We start from the raw sequence: 24,380 nt of genomic DNA, 5'->3' as shown, positions 1-24,380 counted from the left end.
AGAACATTGCACCCCAGAGCAGCAGACTACACATTTTATTTTCAAGTGCTCAAGGATCATTCTCCAGGAGAGACTACATTTTGGTTCAAAAAAGTAGATGTCAACAAATTTAAAAAAGATTGAAATTATACAAAACACTTTCTTGGGTCATAATGGAATGAAGTTTGAAATTAATAACAGGCAGAAGACTAGAAAATTCACAAACAAATGAGGCTAAACCACACACTCTTTTTAAAAAAAAATTTTTTCTGTATAATATATATATACAAAGCAAAGAAAGAAAAAAACAATGATTTTTCAGAGCACTTTTCAATAAGTAGTTACAGGACAGATCCCAAAGCTTGTCATGGGCAACCACACTATCATCTCAAATTTTTCCTACTAGCTGCTCCAGAACACTGGAGGCTAGAAGGAATAAATATTTTTTTTTTGTCATCACAATTGACTTCTTTTTCTTTTTTGTGAAAAATAATATATATACCAAAAAAAAAAAGCAATACATTTAAAAGCACAGCACAACAATTAATTGTTTGGTATGGGTTACAATTCCAGAGTTTGGTGTGGGTTACAATTCCACAATATTAGGTTATTACTTCTAGTTGCTCTAAGATCCTAGAGTCTAAAAGAAATATCAATATAATGATTCAGCAGTTACACTCATTTGTTAAACCCCACCTTTCTGTATAACTCCACCATCACCTTTGATCTTTCTATCCCACTCTTTAGGGTATTTGCACTATGGCAATTCTAAATTTTTCATGTTGGAAGGAGTCGTCAATAATATGGGGTAAGAAAATGGAAGTAGCTGATGTTCTGGAGAGACTGGCCCCTCTAGGTTTCAGGACTTATCTGGTCCAGGAACCCATCTGGAGGTTGTAGGTTTCTGGAAAGTTACCCTAGTACATGGAACCTTTGTAGAATCTTATATATTGCCCTAGGTGTTCTTTAGAATTACCTGGAATGTAAACCACACACCCTTAAACAATAAATGGGTCAAAGAAGTTACAAGAGAGTCAGTAAATATCTTGAGACAAATGAAAATGAAAATGTATTTCTTTTTTTTGGTATATATATTATTTTTCACAAAAAAGAAAAAGAAGTCAATTGTGATGACAAAAAATATATTTATTCCTTCTAGTCTCCAACGTTCTGAAGCAGCTAGTAGGAAAAATTTGAGATGATGGTATGGTTACACATGACAAGCTCTGGGATCTGTCCTGTAACTACTTACAGAAAAGTGCTCTAAAACATATCAAGCTTATGGGATGCAGAAAAGGCAATGCTGAGAATGAAATTTATTGCTCTAGATGCCTGTATTAAAAATAGAAGGGTGCTCGCTTCGGCAGCACATATGCTAAAATTGGAACAATACAGAGAAGATTAGCATGGCCCCTGAGCAAGGATGACATGCAAATTCGTGAAGCGTTCCATATTTTTACATTATGCTGAGTGAGACTAGCCAAAAACTAAAGGACAAATACTGTATGGTCCCACTGATGTGAACTGACATTAGAGAATAATCTTGGAATATGTCATTGGTAACAGAGACCATCAGGAGATAGAAATAGGGTAAGATAATGGGTAATTGGAGCTGAAGGGATACAGACTGTGCAAAAGGACTGGATACAAAAACTCAGAAATGGACAGCACAATAATACCTAATTGTAATGTAACTATGTTAAAACACTGAATGAAGCTGCATCTAAGGTGTAGTTTTTTTTAATTTAATTTAATTTTTTTATTTTTATTTTTTCTCTCTATTATCATTTTATTTCTTTTTCTGTTGTCTTTCTATTTCTTTTTCTGAATCGATGCAAATGTACTAAGAAATGATGAATATGCATCTATGTTATGATTTTAAGAATTACTGATTGTATATGTAGAGTGGAATGATTTCTAAATGTTGTGTTAGTTAATTTTTTTAATTAATAAAAAAAAACAAAAAAAAAACCAGAAGGGCAAAAATTGAGGAATTAATTGCTTACCTGGAGGAACTACAGAAGGAACAGAGCAATAACTCAAAGCAAACAGAATGAAAGAAATAACAAATATTAGAGCAGACATAAATGAAACTGAGGTCATGAAAACAATAAAAAGAATCAACAAAACCAGAAGTTGGCTCTTTGGAAACAAATCAATAAAATATATGAACCCTTAGCTAAGCTGACAAAGAAAAAAGAAAGCAGGCAAATAAATAAAATCAGAAACTGGAGGGGGGACCCACAGAAATAAAAGAGATAATAAAAGGTACTATAAGCAACTATATGCTAACAAACTAGATAACTTAGATGAAATGGATAACTTCCTAGAAGCACAAAAACCCAACGTTGACTCGTGAAGAAATAGAAGACCTCAGCAAATCGATCACAAGTAAAGAGATTGAATCAGTCATCAAAAACTCCCCCAAAAGAAAAGTCCAGGACCAGATGGCTTTACATGGGAATTCTACAAAGCATTTGAGAAAGGATTAGTACCAATCCTGCTCAAATGCTTTAAAAAAAACTGAAGAGGAGGAAAAGCTACCTAACTGTTGCTATGATGCCAACATCTAATACCAAAGCCAGACAGATACTACAAGAAAAGAAAATTACCGACTAATATTTTTAATGAATATAGATGCAAAAATGCTCAACAAAATACTTGGAAATTGAATCTAGCTGCACATTAAAATAATAACACATGATGACCAGGTGGGTTTTATTTCAGGTATGCAAGGGTGTTTCAACACAAGAAAATACATCAATGCAATATACCACATCAATAAATAAGAGGGGGAAACCACATGATTATCTTGATTAATGCAGAAAAGGCATTTGACAAAATTCAGCATCCTTTCTTGATGAAAAGATCTTAAAGGATAGGAATATAAGGAAACTTCCACAACATGATAAATGGAATATATGAAAAACCCACAGCTTACATCATCCTCAGTGGGGATAGTCTGAAATCTTTCCCTCTAAGATCAGGAACAAGACAAGGATGCCCACTGCCACCATTGTTATTCAACATTGTGCTGGAAATTCTATCCAGAGCAATTAGATAAGAAAAGTCGTCCAAAATCAAAAGGAAGAAGTAAAACTTTCAATTTGTAGATGACATGATCCTATAAACCACAGCAAAGCTACTAGCTAATAAATGAGTACAGCAAAGTGGCAGGGTAAATATAAACATCCCAAATCTGTAGTGTTTCTATACCCTAAAATGAATAATTTGAGGATGAAATAAAGACAAAAATTCCATTGAAAAAAGCAACTCAAAAATCAAATACTTAGGACTAAATTTAACCAAGGACATAAAAGACCTATATACAGAAAGCTACAAAACATTACCAAAAGAAATTAAAGAAGACCTAAATAAATGGAAGGACATATTGTACTCATAGATTGTTAGACTAAATATAGTTAAGATGTCAGTTCTACACAAAATAATGTATAGATTCAATGCAATACCATTTAAAATCCAAACAACTTACTTTGCATTAATAAACAACCAATAATCAAATTTATTTGGAACGGAAGTGTGCTCTGAATAGCTAAAAATATCTTGAGAAAGAGGAATGAAGTGGGAGGGCTCAGACAACCTTACTTTAAAGCATATTACAAAGCTACAGTTGTCAAAACAGCATGGTACTGGCGTAAAGATAGATATAATGACCAATAGAATTGAATTGACTGTTCAGAAATAGGCCCTCTCATCTACAGATAATTGATTTTCGATAAGGCAGTCAAGTCAACTCAGCTGCAACAGAGCAGCCTCTTCAACAAATGATGCTAAAAGAACTGGATAGCCATACCCAAAATAATGAAAGAAGATTCATATCTCACACTCTATACAAAAATTAACTCAAAATGGATGAAAGACTTAAACATTAGAGCTAAAGCCATGTGCTGGGTTGAAACTATTATGTATCCCAGAAAAGCGATATCCTAATCCTGATCCAATCTTGTGGGGCCAGACGTATTCTTTAGGGTAGGAAACACTGATTGGATTTTTTCCATGGAGATGTGGCACACCTAGTTATGAGTATGACCTTTTGGTTAAATTACTTCCATAGATACATGACACACACAATTGTGGTGTGACCTTTTGTTTAAATGAAAATGTGACTCCACCCATTGAAATTGTGTCGGTTTTTTTACTCGAGTCCTTCAAAAGAGAAAACATTTTAGAGAAACCTCAGATGCAGACACTTGAAGAACAGGTGCTTCAGAGCTGACAGATGCATATGTTTGAAGTGCCATCAGAGAAAGTAGGTGCCTAGACACAGGCAGAGCACAGGAGACATTGCCTTGTGCCTCCCCATAAAATGCTAAGCAAGCCAGAACCCAGAATTATGTCCCCAAGGAGCTCAGTGAAGGCCCACAGATGCTTAAAGAGGAAACCACTGGCATCAGTAGCTTGAAGCAATGGAACCAGGAGCAAGGAGCTGAGATGCTAGCCATGTGCCTACCCATGTGACAGACATCTGCCTTTCTTAAGTCAAGATATCTTTTACTGAATGCCATAGTTTGGCCATTGTTCTGGTCTTAGAACTGTAAACTTGTTACAGAATAAATTCCTTTTATAATAGCTGTTCCATTTCTGGTATATTGCATTCCAGCAGCTTTAGCAAGCTAAAACAGATTTTGGTATCAGAGAGTTGGGGTGTTGCTTCGATTTACAAATACCCAGAATGGCTCTTTAAGTGGATAAGGGGAAGTATCTGGAAGAGTTGGGAGAAGCTTGGTAGAGAAGGCCTAGAATACTTTGAGGAAATGTTGGTGGAAATGTGGTCTCTAAAAATACTTCTGATAAGGTCTGAGAGAGAAATGAAGCATGTGTTATTGTTAACTGGAAAGAAGGTGTGTCAATTTGAATGTATTATGTACCCCAGAAAAGCCATGTTTTAATCCTGATCCAATCTTTTGGGAGCAGCCATTTCTTTTAATCCTGACTCAAAACTGTAGGTTGGTATCTTTGATAAAATTATCTCCACAGAGATGTGACACACCAAATTGTGGATGTGAACTTTGACTAGATGGAGATGTAATTCCACCAATTCTAGGTGGGTCTTGATTGGTTTACTGAAATTCTTTAAAAGAGGGGACATTTTGGAGAGTATCAGAAATGACAGAAACCTCAGCGCTGAGAGAAACGTTATAGCAGTGCTGACACAGGTGCAGGCACTTGGAGAATAGAAACACAAATATTTGGAGATGCTTGAAGTCCAGCAGACATTGCCATGTGCCTTACCATGAGATGATAAGCAAGCCAGAACTAGGAGAGAGCCAAGGGAAGCCTTTTTTGAGTAAATGTAACCTCTTTTTGGTACCTTAGTTTGGACACTTTCACTTCCTTTAAACTGGAAACTTGTATCTTATTAAACTCTCCTTTTATAAAAGCCACTCCAGTTCTAGCATATTGCATTCCAGTAGCTGGTAAACTAACACAGAAGAAAATCCTTGGTTAAAGTTGCCAAGAATCTGGCAAATTGTTTTGGATGGAAGGCAGGTTTTAAAAGACATGAGCTGGGATACTTAGGTGAAGAGATTTCCAAATTAAATGTGGAAAGTGTGGCCTGCTTTCATCTTGCAGCTTATAGTAAAATGTGACAGGAAAGAGATAAGCTGAGAACTGAATTCGTGGGTACAAAGAAACCAGAAATTGATAGTTTGGACATTTCTGGGCTTCCAGAAATGGAGACCCCAGAGAATAGTGCCCCGTGTGAGGATTTAACCAAACATGGAAGCAGTCAGTCATTACAGGACAAGTGAGGACTGGAGATAGAGTTATTCAGAAAGGATTTGTGGAAAGTCCTATTGTCTGATGGTTATGATCCCAGTATATTGCATTGAAAACCAGAAAAATTGTTGTGGGATATGTATAAATGGAACCACTTCAGTCTGGACTAAAAGGGACAGAAAAGGGACAAAATGAAGGAAAAGTTACTTTAGAGGCAGAACCATGGAAGCTAAGGTCTGAAGACAAGAAACTTAGGGTCAGGAGAGTGGACACACCCATGCACTTGGAGAGGGTAAGTTTGCCCTGAGGGCAGAGGGTGGACCTTCTGCCTTGATGCTCAGGAAGTATTTTGCCTCCCCAGGCCTTGGAGAGGGTAGAGCACATAAACTAGGGGTTGGGGGTTTCCTGGCTACCACCCCATTAATTTGGATGGGTTTAGCATGTGCCACATAGATGGCAAAGATCCAGGGTGCTGCCTGAAACTAGGAGAGGGTGTAGCTGAGAGAAAAGTGGTTGCCTCAATGCATCCCAGTGTTACAACTCTCATCTCAGTATTTGGAGAGAGCAGGGCCACAGTGTAGGTCCTTGGAAAGGGTGGGACTGCTGCTTTCTAAAGCTATGACAATGAATGGCTCTCAGACTTTGAAATCCAATGGGGTTTTCCCTGCAGGATTTTGGAGCTATTTGGGTCCAGTGTCCCCTGTTTACCTTTTGATTTCTCCCTCTGGCAATGGAAACACATATTCTATAACTGTTCCTCCTTTGTATACTGGCAGCAGATAACTTGTTCTGACTTTCACATGTCCAGAGCCAGAGGAGAAATTTTGCCTTAGGACAGACCATATAATTGACTTTGACAAAATTTTGTACTGCTTTTGACTTTGTATGTTATTTGTTTTGTTATTGAATATTTTGAGGCTTTTGTGATATTGTGATGCAGTGAAGGTATTTTGCATATGGAAAAAACATGCCTTCTTGAAGTCCAGAGGGTAAAATGTGCTGGTTTGAAAGTTTTAAGTGCCCCAGAAAAAGCCATGTTTTACTCCTTAGTCAACCTTGTGGAGCCAGACCCATAGCTCAGGTTGGGAAACTGTATTGCTTTCATGGTGATGTGACACAACCAGTTATGAGTGTAACCTTTTGGTTAGATCACTTCCATGGAGATAAGACACAACAGACTGTGGGTGTGGCCTTTTGATTATGCTGAATGCCCTGAAACTCAGATGTCCAAGTTTCTCCAAGAACATCAACCAGCTTCATTCCTCTACTGCATAATGTGAACGCCCCTTTCCAGCATGAAGTTAAAATGGTTGTTGCCCAGATATCCCTAAAGATTAAGAGAATGGTCAAATGAGAGGGAGAAGGTATAACTATCAAATTAGGATTTAACAAATGATTATGACTGCTGACTCATTTATAGATATTTTTTAGTTTTTAGTGTATCAGAATAGCTAGAAGGAAATACCTGAAATAGTTGAACTGTAATCCAGCAGCCTTGATCTTTGATAATGATTGTATAACTGTATAGCTTTACAATATTTATACAATATTGATTGTATAACTGTATAGCTTTCATCATGTGACTATTTAATTGTAAAACCCTTGCAACTGACACTTCCTTTATCCAGTGTATGGGTAGATAAGTAATAAAATAAAGACACAAAATAATAATGGGGGGATGAGAGATATAGAATATTTTGAGTTCTCTTTACTTTTATTTCTGTTTTTGGAGTAATGAAATGTCCTAAAATTGATTGTGGTGATGAATGCACAACTATATGGTGAAACTGTGAGCCACTGATAATATAATCTGGATTGATTTTATGGTATGTGAATATATTTCAATAAAATTGCTTTTTGGAAAAGGACTTAATGAGAATGAGAACATATATTACTTTTTAATGATATTATAATTAATTCTCTATATTTAAGAAAAAACGTCCATAGCTTTGCATATTATAAAAATACTAGGACAGTATTAAGCAAGAGAATAATATCAGCAGAAAATCAAATATAAAATAGGGAGCTACCCTGAAAATCTATAAATTATAAGGAAACTTCTATGCATATTTGATTGATACTAAGTAATAATAGATGAGAGGTTACATGATACCAGAAAAATTACATATTCCTTTTTAAAAATCTAAATTATTTCAATTATAGTATTTGTCCTTATCATAGCTTTACTGGTTAGAGAACAAAATATAACACAAGTAAAGAAATGTTTTAAAAGCTGGCCCAGAAAATCAACTAGTTTTTTAATGAAATTTTTGATGCTCTTTTTATCTATCTCCCTCTCTCTTTCCTTTTTTAGCAAGTAAAATTTCCAGAAGAAATATGAATATTTGCCATTTCTATTTTCCATTTTCTTCTTAATACAGTGCTCCCTGGTTCCTTTCTTCAACCTACTGGAAAACCTCCTATTAAGATGGCAAATTACATGATAGCCACCAATCTAATATTTACTTTTCAGTCCTCTTTTCACCATGACATTTGGCATTATTGAAACTTCATTCCTTGAAACACTATTATCTCCTGATTCTTTTCCATACTTTTCTGGCCATTTCTTTCTGTTCTCCTTTGTTGGAGGTTTCTCCTCTTCCCACCTTTAGAATAAAGGTGTGAATTATGGTATGTAATTCACATACCATAAAATTCACTATTTTACGGCATGTTTTCCAGTGACTTTTAGTCTATTCACACAGCTGTGCAACCATTACTCCTACCAAATTCCTGAACATTTTCTTTATTAAAAAAAGAAAAACTATACCATTAAAAGCCTTTCCACATGTTCCCCTACCCCCATTCCATGGCAATCAGTAATCTGCTTTCTGTCTCTATAGATTTGTCTATTTGGAGCATTTCATATAAATGGAATCATATGATACGTGACCTTTTGTATCTTGCTTCTTTGTTTTCAAGGTTCACCCAAGTTGTACTATATATTAGCATTGCATTCCTTTACATGTATGGATAATATTCCATTGTATGACATCACATTTTGTTTATCCATTCATCAGTTGAGGGGCATTCGGGTTGATTTCACTATTTGACCATTAGAATAATGCTGCTAAGAATGTTCATGCAAAAGTTTCTGCATGAACATGTTTTCAATTCCCTTGGGAATGACTTCTTGGGTCATTCGATAAATTCATGTTTAATGTTTTGAGGAATTCCTGAAAATGCAGCAGCTGGAAGTAGTAAGAAAAAGCAAAGCTATGAGTTTCTGCATACCATTAGGGAGTCAAAGATTTTCAGTTTAAGTTCAGATCATTTAACTCCCTGTATTAGTTAGGGTTCTCTAGAGAAACAGAATCAACAGGGAACACTCACAAATATAAAATTTATAAATGTCTCATGTGACTGTGGGAATGCAGAGTCCAAAATCTGCAGGGCAGGTTGTGAAGCCCACGACTCCTATGGAGGGTCTGGATGAACTCCAAGGGAGAGGCTTACCAGCCAAAGCAGGAATAGAGCCTGTCTCTTCTGAATCCTTAAAAGGCTTCCCATGATTAGATTAAGCATCACTCATTGCAGAAGACACTCCCCTTTGGCTGATAACAAATGGAATCAGCTGTGGATGCAGCTGACGTGATCATGATCTAATGCTATGAAATGTCCTCATTGCAACAGACAGGCCAGCACTTGCCCAACCAGACAAACAGGTACCACAACTTGGCCAAGTTGACACATGTCCCTGACCATGACAGTCCACCCCTTGTCAACTTGGCAGCTGTATATATATATATATATATCACCTTAAGCCATACGTAATTTCCAAATGAAAATAATAAAACACACAATTTTTCTTTTACCTGACAATACTCAATTGTCCTGCACATGCTGGAAACACATTAAATCTCTCCAGAATAGGGCACAAATCATTGGGTAACATTCATTCTTAAACTTGATACCTTACAACTTAAATAGTATAACATGAACAAAACACCATTACAGTCCTCGTTTCTGTAACTGATCCTGTGGTCAAAGTTCATATTTATCACTACCATCTTCCACTACCCATTCCATGTTCCCTATACCCTCAGTGCGCACTTCAGCTGGCCATGGTTCTTTGCCTGGTGGGGTGACCCAGACCTTCATACCTGAAGTCTCAGAGCCATTAGTGGTCCTGCCTGGATTGGGTTGTTGCAGTTTTCCATTGATTTTAATCACAGGGAATGGTAGTACTAAAAGATGCCCTAGGGATCTCCTATATTCCATGAAAACTCTTCTTTATCTCCATTATGTAGTTGCAGTTCTACTTCCTTCTGATAGTCAGGATCAATTACCCCAGACAATAATGTAATCCCCTTCTTGGCTTGTTGATACAGTGGCAGAAGTAGCCCAAAGTGATCAGGTGGCAGTCTTAATTTCCAATTCAGTGGAATCATTGCTGTTTCTCCTGGAGGAAGCACTCCCCATTTTGGAACTAAAATCTGTAGGCCAGTAGAACTCAGGGTCACAGGAACAGGAAGCAAAAATTTTCCTAGTGGATCATTAGGGGTAATAGTGAGTGATACCACTCCCATTTCCACCACTTGGTTCCTGGACCCATGGATCCTGGCTATGGGAGAAATAGCACCATACAGCGGACACTGATTCAGACCATGTACAGCTTCCTGGATAATAATACCCCAGTCCTTAAAGGTATTGCCACCTAGTTGGCACCATAATTGAGTTTTCAAAAGGCCATTCCACCGTTCTATCAATCCAGCTACTTCTGGATGATGGGGAACATGGTAAGACCAGAGAATTCCATGAGAATGTGCCCATTTCCACACTTCATTTGCTGTGAAGTGTGTTCCTTGATCCGAAGCAATGCTATGTGGAATACCATGACGATGGATAAGGCATTCTGTAAACCCACGGATAGTAGTTTTGGTAGAAGCATTGCATGCAGGGAAAGCAAACCCATATCCAGAGTATATGTCTATTCCAGTTAGAACAAAACGCTGCCCCTTCCATAAAGGGAGTGGTCCAATGTAATCAACCTGCCACCATGTAGCTGGCTGATCACCTTGGGGAATGGTGCCATATCGGGGGCTGAGCGTGGGTCTCTGCTGCTGGCAGATTGGGCACTCAGCAGTGGCTGTAGCCAGGTCAGCCTTGCTGAATGGAAGTCCATGTTGCTGAGCCCATGCATAACCTCCAGCCCTACCACCATGACCACTTTGTTCATAAGCCCATTGGGCAATGACAGGAGTTGCTGGGGAAAGAGGCTGACTGGTATCCACAGAACGGGTCGTCTTATCCACTTGATTATTAAAATCTTCCTCTGCTGAAGTTACCCTCTGGTGTGCATTCACATGGGACACAAATATCTTCATGTTTTTAGCCCACTCAGAAAGGTCTATCCACATACTTCTTCCCCAGACATCCTTTTCACCAATTTTCCAATTATGGTCCTTCCAAGTCCCTGACCTCCAGCCAAACCATTAGCAACAGCCCATGAGTCAGTATACAAATGCACCTCTGGCCAGTTTTCCTTCCAAGCAAAATGAACAACCAGGTACACTGCTCGAAGTTCTGCCCACTGGGAGGATTTCCCCTCACCACTGTCCTTCAAGGACACTCCAGAAAGGGGTTGCAGTGCTGCAGCTGTCCACTTTCGGGTGGTACCTGCATATTGTGCTGAACCATCTGTAAACCAGGCCCGAGTTTTCTCTTCCTCAGTCAATTCACTGTAAGGAGCTCCCCAAGAGGCCATAGCTCTGGTCTGGGAAACAGAAGGTAATGTGGCAGGAGTGGAAACCATGGGCATTTGGGCCACTTCTTCATGTAACTTACGTGTGCTTTCAGGACCTGCCCTGGCTCTATCTCATATATACCGTTTCCATTTTACAGTAGAGTGCTGCTGCACACACCCAACTTTATGGCTTTGTGGGTCAGACAACACCCAGCTCATGATAGGCAACTCAGATCTCATGGTAACTTGGTGGCCCATGGTTAAGCGTTCAGTCTCTACTAAGGTCCAGTAGCAGGCCAAAAGCTGTTTCTCAAAAGGAGAGTAGTTATCTGCAGCAGATGGTAAGGCTTTGCTCCAAAATCCTAAAGGTCTGCATTGTGATTCTCCTATAGGGGCCTGCCAAAGGCTCCAGACAGCATCTCATTTGCCACTGACACTTCCAGTACCATTGGATCTGCTGGATCATATGGCCCAAGTGGCAGAGCAGCTTGTACAGCAGCCTGGACCTGTCACAGAGCCTCCTTTTGTTCAGGTCCCCACTCAAAATTAGCAGCTTTTCTGGTCACTCGATAAATGGGCCAGAGTAGCACACCCAAATGAGGAATATGTTGTTGCCAAAATCCAAAAAGACCAACTAGGTATTGTATCTCTTTTATGGCCATAGGAGGGGCCAGATGCAGCAACTTATCCTTCACCTTAGAAGGGATATCTTGATATGCCCCACACCACTGGACACCTAGAAATTTCACTGAGGTGGAAGGCCCCTGTATGTTTATTGGATTTATCTCCCATCCTCTGACACGCAAATGCCTTACCAGTAAATCTAGAGTAGTTGCTACTTCTTGCTCAATAGGTCCAATCAACATGATATCATCAATATAATGGACTGGTGTAATGTCTTGTGGGAGGCAGAAACGATCAAGGTCTCTGTGGACAAGATTATGACATAGGGCTGGAGAGTTGATATACCCCTGAGGTAGGACAGTGAAAGCATATTGCTGACCTTGCTAGCTGAAAGCAAGCTGTTTCTGGTGGTCCTTACTAATAGCTATTGAGAAAAAAGCATTTGCCAGATCAATAGCTGCATACCAGGTACCAGGGGACATATTGATTTGCTCAAGCAATGATACCACATCTGGAACAGTGGCTGCAATTGGAGTTACCACCTGGTTGAGTTTATGATAATCCACTGTCATCCTCCAAGACCCATCTGTTTTCTGCACAGGCCAAATGGGAGAGTTGAATGGGGATGTGGTGGGAATCACCACCCCTGCATCCTTCAAGTCCTTAAGAGTGGCAGTAATCTCTGCAATCCCTCCAGGAATCCGGTATTGCTTCTGATTTACTATTTTGCTTCGTAGGGGCAGTTCTAGTGGCTTGTACTTGGCCTTTCCTACCATAATAGCCTTTACTGCATGAATTAGAGGGCCAATGTGGGGATTCTGCCAGTTGCTCAGTATGTCTATACCAATTATACATTCTGGAACTGGGGAAATAACTACAGGATGAGTCCGGGGGCCCACTGGACCCACTGTGAGATGGACCTGAGCTAAAACTCCATTGATCACCTGGCCTCCATAAGCCCCCACTCTGACTGGTGGACCAGAGTGACGTTTTGGGCCCCTGGAATTAATGTCACTTCTGAACCAGTGTCTAATAATCCTCAAAATATCTGATCATTTCCTTTTCCCCAATGTACAGTTACCCTGGTAAAAGGCCGTCAGTCTCCTTGGGGAAGGCTTGGAGGAAGATTAACAGTATAAATTTGTGGCAGTGTAACAGGGTTCTCCCCCAAAGGGACCTGGCCTCCCCTTCATTCAAGGGGCTCTGGGTCTGTAAACTGTCTCAAATCTGGAAATTGATTAAGGGGCCTTGACTCTCTGTTTTTGTAATTCAGGTTAGACTTCTGCTCACTTGACCCAGAACCTTTTTATTTATACAGCTTGAACAAGAATTTAGTAGACTGCCCTTCTATTGTATTTCTAGATACTCCATGATTTACTAGCCAATGCCACAAATCTCTGTGAGTCATATATTTTGACACCTGCTTTGAGTTTGCCGTCTATTATAATAGACACGTCTAGCCTGTCTTTGGCGATTAAGTGCTGCCACCTAGCTTCTGCCAACTCAGGATCCTGTCATCCCCATTGTGTTTAAGGATTCCAGCTCAGTGACAGTAGTGTCTACAGTAATATATGACCTACAGAGAAGTGCAATTACAGAGCTCTTCAGGGATGATGGCTCTAGTCTCACAAATTTATTTCTCACTGTTCTGGTAAAAGGTGCATCCTCCAGACATTCCTGGGGTGTAAGAGCAGGCTTGGCATGATAAATCCACTCTAACATTCCAATCTCTTAAGCCTCTGGATCCCCTCATCTACATTATACCAGGGCAGTTCTGGCATTTCTACTTCAGGTAATGTCAGCCACCTTTTGATTCATGTTTCAACCAACCATCCAAACAAACTGTTAATACCTTTTCCAACCCCTCTAGCTATAACACTGAATGCAGAATCTCTGCTTAGTGGGCCCATATCAATAAATTCAGCCTGATTGAGACTTATATTCCTCCCACCATTATCCCATACCTTTAAAGTCCATTGCAACACATATTCCCCTGATTTCTGTTTATATAAATTGGAAAACTCACACAGTTCTTTTGGAGTATAAGGTACCTCTTCATGTGTGATACTTTGTACCTCACCTTTAAGGGCCTGTTGGGACTTTAGTTATAGGTCTGGAAGAAACGAGGGGTGGTGGGGGTGGGTCATGAAAAGAATTAGAAATATCTTCCAAGCCATTTGCTTCAGGGCCTTCATTTGCAGTTTCATCTGGTGAAACAGGAGTAATCACCCTAGGTCTAATCCCTTCAGGAGGAGGTTGGGTGGCCAACTCCTCAAGACAGGCTGAAGGTGGGGCAACTATGTCCTCAGGGCAGACTATTACAGGGTTATCTAGAGAAGACTCAGCATGATCTAAGGTTTCAACCTCACCCTCAGCATCATTATCAATCCATATTCCCATTTTTTCAGGTTCCCACTCCTTTCCGATCAAAGCCCTTACTTCAACACAGACACCATTCAACATCGATATTTCAGTTTATGTTGTAAAGTTGCTACTCTAACAATAAGATTCTGAGTCTGATTTTCAGAGATCTCAAGTCTATGGCTATAGGAAATAAGATTTTCCTTCAGGATACTCATAGAAACGTCTACATTTGTCAGACAGTGCTTAAGCTTCTCGTTTGAAGCCTTAAGCCCAACCCTTTCACTCTTTAATGTAGCCAGTGTATCTAACAACAACCAGCCAACATCTCTATACCTCTTACTTCCATAAAACTCTGTAAAGTTGTCAAAAACATTATTCCCCAGAGCCTGGCTTCATACAAGCAAAGCATTAGGAGAATCAAATGGTGATATTTTGACTATCTCTTTTGCCAACTCACTCTATTGATTGGAAGTGTCATTCTGATTATGGGAATCAGAGTCCTTAGTGCCTTTGAGTCCAGTCAGAGTAGAAAATCATTCAGAAAGACTCATTTTTAAGATTCTGTTTCTTAAGAATCACTCCTGGTACCAAACTCTATTAGTTAGGGTTCTCTAGACAAACAGAATCAACAGGGAACACTTACAAATATCAAATTTATAAAAGTGTCTTATGTGACCATGGGAATGTAGAGTCCAAAATCCGCAGGGTAGGCTCTTAAGCCGGTGATTCCAATGGAAGGTCTGGATGAAATTCACAGGGGAGGCTTGCCAGCCTAAGCAGGAAGAGAGCCTGTCTCTTCTGAATTCTCCTTAAAAGGCTTCCAGTGATTAGACTGAGCATCACTCATTGCTGAAGACACTCCTCTTGGCTGATTATAAATGGAATCAGCTGTGGATGTAGCTGATGTGATCATGATTTAATTCTATGAAATGTCCTCATTGCAACAGACAGGCCAGCACTTGCCCAACCAGACAAACAGGTACCCATCATTTGGTCAAGCTGACACATGAACCTGACCATGACAAAGGAGAAGGAAAAGCTATAACAGAGAAAATAGGATTTAATAAATGAGCATAGTGAATCACTATATTGATATTTCTTCTGGCCTCCAGTGTGTTGGAGCAGCTAGAAAGAAAATCTGAAATAGTGGGAACTCTGAAATTGTTCTGTAACTACTTGTGGAGGTGTACTTTGAAAATTATTGCTTTTTCTTTCTTTTCTTTATACATATGTTATATTTCACAAGTAAAAAACATTTAAAAATCAATGTATTACACTACATAAATAGAAAAGGAAAATAAATCCATATGATTATCCATATGCAGATAAGACATTCGATAAAATCCAGGAGACTTTCTTGATAAAAACACTAGAAAAGTAGGAGTAAAAGGAGTTTTAGTTTATAGAACAAATAGCAGGCAGTGGGTTGGCTTAAACAGTGGGGATTTACTGGCTCAGTAAATTTACTGGCTTCTCCAAGTTCAAATCAAGGTATCATTAAGCTGATGCTTTCTATCCAAAGGCTGGCATTCTGAGGCTGGCTACCAGTGATCTTTGGTCCTGAACTCTTCTGCCACATGACAATCTGCATGGTGGACTCTCCTTTACTTCGACTTTTAGTTTTTGACTGCACCCTCTGTGGCTTTTTTCCCTGTGTGTGACCTTCACTGTAGGGACATTAATAATAGGATTAAGACCCTTCCTGGGTCATACATTATCTGACGTAGCCTCATCAAAAAGTCCTTACTCATCAAAAAGTTCTATTTATAAGGGTTTAGATTCAAAGAAATGGATTAAGTTTAAAAACATGTTTTTCTGGGGCATAGAGCTCTAAACCACCAAAGCAGGGACCTTTCTCAACATATAAAGGTCATTTATGAAACAGCCACAGCTATATCATACTCAATATTGAAAGACCCCCTAAGATCAGGAATGAGGCAGGATGTCCACTTTCACCACTGCTGTGCAATGTTGCACTAGAAGTTCTTGACAGAGCAAATAGGCAAGAAAAAGAAATAAAATGTATTCACATTGGAAAGGTAGAAGTAAAACTATCTCTATTTTCAGATAACATGATCTTATATGTAGAAAACCTGAGGGAACCCACAAGAAAATTATTAGGGCTAATAAATCAATTCAGCAAAGTGGCAAGTACAAGATCAACATACAAAAAACAATGTGTTTCTATCCACTAGCAATAAACAATCCAAAGAGGAAATGTAAAAAATTACTCCTTTTTCCAATAGCTTCTAAAAAAATAAAATGTGTAGTAATAAATTTAACTAAGGATACAAACTATCCTTAGTTTAAAATTTTAACTAAGAATACTTGTATACTGAAAAGTACAAAACAGTGCTAAAAGAAATTAAAGAAAGCCTAATAAATGAAAAGACATCCAATATTCATGCTTTGGAAGAGTTAGCAATATGTCAATATTCCCTGAAGCCATATAAAATACCTATTAAAATTCTAGCAGCCTTTTTGCAGAAATAGAAAAATCAATCCTCAAATTTATATGGAACCGCAAGTGGCCCAGAATAGCCAGTCTTGACAAAGAACAGTATTGGAGGACTCACATTTCCTGATTTAAAATTGTATTACAATGCAATAGTAATCAAAACAGTGTGGTACTGGCACAAAGATAGACAAATGGATTATTGGAACAAAATGGAAAATCCAGAGATAGATCCAAATATTTTTGGTCAGTTGATTTAAAAAAATTTTTTTTTAATTTTTAAAGTTTTAAAAAAAATATGACAACAAAGAAACACAAACATTCTTAACATATGATCATTCTGTTCTACATATATCATCAGTTATTCATAGTATCATATTCATCATCATGATCATTTCTTAGAACATTTGTATCAATTCAGAGAAAGAAATAAAAAGATAACAGAAAAAAATTCATACAAAGCACACCCCTTACCCCCCTCCCTTTCTTTTTTAAAAATTAATTTATTTTTTATTTATGATACATAATCACATACAAACACAAACATTCTTGGCCAACTGATTTTTGACAAGGGTGCTAAGTACATGCAGAGGAGAAATAATAGTCTCTTCAACAATTTGTGCTGGGAAAAGCAGATATCCATATGCAGAAGAATGATATTAACCCCCTATCTCACACCACATACAAAAAAAAACAACTCAAAATGAATCAAGTACCTAAATATAAGCGTGGAAACTATAAAACTCTAAAAAGATAATGTGGGAGCAAACCTTTGTTACCTGGGTTTGGGCAATGGATTCATAAATATGACACCAAAAATAGAAGAATGAAAGGAATGATAGGTATATTTGATTTAATAAAAATGAAAAACTTTTATACATTAAAGGAAACTACCAAGAAAGTGAAAAGATAACCTACAGAATGGGAGAAAATAGTTTTAATACATATATTGGATAAGAATCTAATATCCAGAATATAATAAAAGCTCTTATAACTCAAAAGCAAAAAACAAAAGACAAATAACTCCAAAAAAATAATGGGCAAGGGACTTGAATAGATATTTCTTCAAAAAATATACAAATGGCCAAAAATCCATAAAAAGATGCTTGTCATCATTAACCATCAGGGAGTTACAAATTTAAACCACAATTAGATGCTACTTAACACGTACAAGGTCAGTTATTACTAACAAAATAGAACATAACACGTGTTGGAGAGAATATGGATAATTGGCACCCTAGTGCATTGAGACTGGATATAAGCGGTACAACTGCTGTGGAAAGTAAGATGGTGGTTCTTCAAAAGGTTAAGAATAGAACTACCTTTCAACCTGGCAATCCACTTGGAGGAATATGGGTTAGCAATTCTAATACCGCTTTGTGTATAGTGGAGTTCAATAAATAAGTAAATATATTTTAGATAATGGGAGTCAGGATTCTCACTGTTGGAGAGGATTCTCAGTTATAGAGAAAGAAGTCACAAATAAGGAAAGGGAGAAGTCTAGAATAAATCTCTGCAATCTGAGGTAAAGATAAAACTCATCGCTTTCTAATATAGGCATTCAAGATGCAAGAACAAATTTGCTGTTGTGAGTCCATGGGTTAGTGTGTGTACACACACACACACGTACACTCCCAAGCTCTGTCTCCTGAGGGAGCCTAGAAACAATGGAAGTCCAGTAACACCGAGCACACACAGTGCCCATAGCTCAGTTTCTATATATCATTATCTAATAAAATCATCAGGGCTCTTGAAGGAGTGGTTGGTTCCAGGTCTGGAACATGGAAAATAAAAGATGAGCCTGGCAGAATTTGTATGCCAGAAAGTAAAGAAATACTAAAATGGATGGAGGTGGGATGTTGAACAAGTGCAAAAGCCAATCTGAGAGAGTTCTCAAAGGCCAAAACTGGAATAAGTTGAGCAAAACAAAACAAAACAATAGTATTAGATTGTAATCCAAAGAACAAAATAAAAACACAAGCCTATACAGATATAAATACATAATTGTATAAACAAATAAATTAGGGAGACGGGACAGTTCCTCCTTACATAAGAATTCCAATTAATAAATATAGAAGGAAAGAAGAAAATAGAAAATCACTATGATTTTGATACTAGGCAGGTAGATAAAAGAGTAACAAAAGGTGAATTTAGTGCCAATTTGTTGGTACTTCAAACATAGTAATAACTGTTGCAGGCAAGAGCTACCAAGTAATGCTAAAATGTGTGGTTTAATGTTTTGAAGAAAAACAGGATATTTTCACAATATTAAAGTATTCCCCGAACCCCATTCAAAATATTTATTATTTACAAAGAGGAGCTTTTGGGGAAATAATAGTAGATTTGCAGCTAAGGAAACTGTCAGGCATTACATCAACTAAGTGATCGAGGTTAACATCGAAGGTAGTAAGACATAAATATCATGTAATCCTTATTAAACATGAAAAAGGTACATTAGTTTCTGTGTATTCTTGCCAAAAATAACCTCAATCTAATCATGAAAAACATCAAATAAACCCAAATTAAGGGATATTTCATAAAATAACCAACCAGAACTCTTCAAAAGTGTCAAGGTCATAATAATCAAGGAGCTATCATAGACTTTATTGATTTATAGTTCTTTAAAGTCTTTTATCCACCTAGAAAGGATTCAAAGTATTGACAAACCCACAATCACAGCAGAAGATTTTGATGCACCTCTCTCAGTAATCAACAGATTAAAAAAAAAAAGCTAGTCAGGATTCTTGTTAGAGCATTGTTTGTAATAGTGCTTCAAAGTCTTTTTCAGATAATTCCAGCATCTGTGTTATATTGGCACTGACGTCTATTAATTGTCTTTTCCCAAAGGAAGCTAGGATTTTCATACAGAATAATTGTATCCTGGACATTTTGAATATTATGGGAGACTTTGGGTCTTGCTTAAGTTCTCTGGAGAATGTTAATATTTTTGTTTCAATGGGCCATTGACCTGGTTGGGTTCAAACAGAAAGTTTCAACCCTACTGAGGTTCAAATGTCAATTCAGCTTTCAAGGCCTTTGTAGTGCTATTGGGATCAGTCCCATAGAGAACCATGCAGTGGCCAGTCTGGGACCCTATGCAGTGGTTGTTCCTTAGTTCAGTTCTCAAATGCTTTGCTGAGCTGATCGGGATCAGATACATGCGTGTGCAGCTGGGGGTGGGGGTGGGGGGCAGTTTACTCAACCGTTCATCAACAAGTCCGTGGATTTACTTTCCCGATAAGCTACCCCTCTATGATAACCCTGGAACTTTTCAGTTAGCTCCCTGGGGCTTTCTTTTCTGATCCTCTGGCCAAGAACCTCGGTCTTTAGTTACTCCGCTGTGGCATACACTTCTGCAACTCTGCCTGCATCCAGGACCAGCCAGCAGGGGAACACAGAAAATAAAAAACAACAACATGGATTTGCCACATCCTCTAAAGCCCACATCTCCTCTGCCTGGAGAGGAAGTTTCCCCTCCCTCAGAGTTTTGTGCTTCCTTTGCATCTACTACTTTTGTTTTAAGCCACCAGATGTGCCATGGGATTGTTTGATAGCTGGGGTGACAGAGAATAAAACAATAAAAAAATACCCAAAGAGAGCTAGCTCTACTTTCTCTGAGCATTTTGTGTACATCCTTTCCTGCTACTAGGTCCTGAACTAGAAGGCATCAACCATAATGGCTAATACTTATTGAGAACTTATTATGAATCAGAGACTTTACATGTATTAGCTAATTTAATTTTTACAATAGTACCATGTAATAGACACTATTATTACTCCCATTTTACATATAAGGAATTTCAGCACAGAGCAATTAAGAAACTTGGCCAAAGCTATAATATATAGTGAGATGCCTATTGATAATCGAACCGAGGTAGTATGGTTTCAGAGCTTGTGTTCTATATCATAATCAATTAGGAATCTGTATCTATTGCCATGGTTTCGACTAGAGGTGAAGAAGAGCTCAACAAGGGCAGTAGAGAACAGAATACTTTGCAGGTAAAAATCAATAGGACTTGATTTTGTTTGCATTAGAGGTACATACAGAGCAGGTGTGGAAGGGGTGAGGAGGCAGCAACAAATTTCTGAGACCTATAACTTGGGTAATTAAGTGAATTTTATAGCATTTATTGAAATTGGCTATAACAAAGAAAGAGGGAAGAGGTTGTGATGCCGATAGGATAATCAAATAGCTGTATCCAACAAGAAGTTGGGTATTCAAGTCTGAGCTCTAGGGGCGGACCTAGAGATTCAGACTTGTGAATTATTATTGCAGAGGTGCTAAAGCAATAAAAGTTGATTAGAATGGCCTATTAAAGAGTCTAGAATGAGGACAGAAATACATTAGAAAGCAGACAGAAATAGGGGATGAAGAAGAAGAAACAGTTATAGAGGGAGGAGGAAAACCTAGAACGTGTGCCAGAAATCTAGACAGAAGAGAGTTTCAAGAAAGAGGGAGAAGTCCACATAACCAGAAGCAGCACAGCAGTCTAAGTAAAATAATGACTGAAAGGATATTGGTCAGTGGGGACCATTACCATACGGTTTCAGTGGCTTAGTGAAGGCAGAAAGAAATCAATGGACTTTGGAATGAAAAGAAACTAAGGAAATGGGTTAATAAGTAGAGACCACTCTTTGAATGTTGGCTAAGTAGAGAATGAATGAATGAAGCACATGTTGAAGAAACGCATGGAAGAAAAGCATGTCATTCCTATTTGACTTTGTCAAAATACTTTTCTGAGTAATCACTTGAATCTGTTTCATCTCATGTGACTGGGGCTTCATCTTTGGAAATGAGAATAGACTGAGAATATTTTAGCAGCTAAAGTCCAAGTAACAAAAAGCCACATATAGATCCTTGAGAAGACCAAATCCCTGCAGTTGCTGCTTGAAAACAATTTTGACCTGCTGTTGCCATGCAGAGGAGCTACAGGTAGCTAAGGCTTTGTAAATTAAAAGTAACCCCTAGCACTGCCTCTTGTACACACTGCAGGACGTGGGTACAGACTGTTTCCCTGTTTGAGCTTGTTAATCAAAAATGGGCTGCTGCCCTCACCTTCTGCCATGTCCCTGGTGGTCACCACAGGCTTAGAACATTAGATAGACCTGCTACTAAGCAGAGGCTTCCTTTCTCCCACCACCTGTTAATAATAGCAATTTTACATTATGCTTGTTTTCCTGCTTTCTTCCTTCTGCTGTTTTCAGTATTGTTTATAAAGTGGGTTGAGTTAGTCTCCTTGACACTTCTAGGAGGAAGATTTACTAAAGATACTCGGGTCATCAAAAATAGAATTGCAGCTGCCCAACTTCAGTTCTGCAAGAAAATGTTTCCCAACTCAGAGACCTCTTACCTGCCACGACTTTTCTGATTTTGTAGAACTTACGGCATCATCAGACAATTTTTTACTTTGCAGAGGGTGATAAATGTAATCTATGAAAGCCAAAAGAAACCTTTTTATCTTCTATATATCCCATTCTTTTCTTATTTTAGCCAAAAGAGTTACTAATCTCTTGACTCAGCCTAATGGGTGACTATTGCTCCAAAGCCAAGACTGTTTATAAAGTTACCAAAACAGGAGGGAATTGGACATGGATTTTCAGAATTACCTGATAATATCATCACAGACACTATAATTGAATAGGAAGAGTGGTTATATTGATTCTGGTGTTGTCTCATTCTTTGCCCTTCAACAGCTTAAAAGTGAGTCAGAGTAACAATTTAAAAGTTAAAAAAAAACAAAGTTGATAAGAAAAATGAAAAGAGTTCAGGTTATTTCATCTGGATAATTATAATGGGAAAACAGTGACTTTGAGAATGATGATCAACTCTCCCCAAAATATAACTCATGTTACCTGTAAGTTGAGTGGTGAATATCCCAAAGAAAGTCTCTATAATCACTTAACTTTCATGTATTTAACATGTAGTACAAATTCCTGTGTACTGAAAAATTATCCTGAAAACAAATGTACTGACTGAACTATATGACTACAAAATCCTGTTTACTTCAAAACTTCATGATGCAGATGTTACATAAACAGAGTTCATAGATGTAGACTAGAACAACTGATCATATTTCCTACAAACCAGAAAGCATTTGGATGAATAAATTGGGAGACATAAAAAATAAGCACTCAGAGTAAACTACCTTGTACAATTTAAAGGAGCATTATTGTCAGATGATGCATTTAAATAAGCAATCATATCCTACTTTTTAAATAGTGATCTGTAAAAAATGGTTGTTGGGTTTTGTGGAATGGGCAAAACATTAATGTCTTTATGAAGTGGTTCAGAAAAATCTTTTCACAATAAGCATCCTAAGTCTTTTAGAAATGCTTAAACAGGAAATGCTTTGATTTCTCTAAACTACCTAAAAAATGGTCATGTGTGTGCAGTTTTATAATAGATAAAAATGGAAAAATGATTGAAATTTATTTTTACCCGAAATTAAAGGAATTTAGTGTTTCTTTTTTCTTTTTTTTAATGCACTAATTGATAGAAGGACTTCAGATAATTTTGTTCTGTTGACATCCTCTTAGTGCCCAGGTAAACATTTATAAATAGACTGAATTATTCAGAGTGTAAATCATCATTTCTGTTTTCATTCCTTAGAGATAAAAGCATTTTGAAGGAAAGTGGTGTTGGCATCTTGGTGCTCCTGAACTGAAATAATGTTCTGAAAATCACCGCTGAATAGAGCTTATTCCTCACTGTGCTGGTTTGAAAGGAAGTATGCCCCCTAAGAAAAGCCATGTTTTGATAGAAGTCCCATTTCATAGGGTAGAATAATCTCTATTCAATACTGTATATTTGAAACTGTAATAAGATCATCTCCCTGGTTGATGTGATTTAGTTAAGAATGGTTGTTAAACTGGATTGGGGGACAACATGTCTCCACCCATTTGAGTGGGTCTTGATTAGTTTCTGAAGTCCTATTAAAGAGGAAACATTTTGGAGAATGAGAGATTCAGAGAGATTCAGAGAGAGCAGAGAATGCTTCAGCACCACGAAACAAAGAATCCACCAACCAGTGACCATTGGAGATGAAGAAGGAAGACGCCTCCCAGGGAGCTTCATGAAATAGGAAGCCAAGAGAGAAAGCTAGCAGATGATGCTGTGTTCGCCATGTGCCCTTCCAGCTGAGAGAGAAGCCCTGACTGTGTTCGCCGTGTGCTGTCTCACTTGAGAGAGAGACCCTGAACTTCATCGGCCTTCTTGAACCAAGGTATCTTTCCCTGGATGCCTTTGATTGGACATTTCTATAGACTTGTTTTAATTGGGACATTTTCTCGGCCTTAGATCTGTAAACTTGCAGCTTTTTAAATTCCCCTTGTTAAAAGCCATTCCGTTTTTGTGTATTGCATTCCAGCAGCTAGCAAACTAGAACACTCACCATCATTTATAGATAATTGCAGCGATGGTCAAAAGAGGGGCAAAGAAAGGAAAGCTACGTAAAAAGTCATCTCCTGAAGGTGGGCTTCAGTGAATTATAACAACAACAACAACAACAACAACAAAACAATCTGTGCCTG

At 38.0% G+C, this 24,380-nt stretch overlaps 1 non-coding gene across 1 annotated transcript; it reads left to right on the top strand.

Moving 5' to 3' along the window:
- Positions 1-1,330: 1,330 nt before the first annotated feature.
- LOC143689122 (U6 spliceosomal RNA) lies at positions 1,331-1,437 on the top strand. The gene has a single exon (XR_013178589.1). It is a non-coding gene; the product is annotated as a U6 spliceosomal RNA (small nuclear RNA).
- The last annotated feature ends 22,943 nt before the right edge of the window (positions 1,438-24,380 follow it).

The sequence above is a fragment of the Tamandua tetradactyla genome, chromosome 6, assembly GCF_023851605.1.
Source record: "Tamandua tetradactyla isolate mTamTet1 chromosome 6, mTamTet1.pri, whole genome shotgun sequence".
Lineage (NCBI taxonomy): Eukaryota > Metazoa > Chordata > Mammalia > Pilosa > Myrmecophagidae > Tamandua > Tamandua tetradactyla.
Note: the sequence above shows the minus strand (reverse complement) of the source record. Positions and strands in the feature narration are given on the sequence as shown.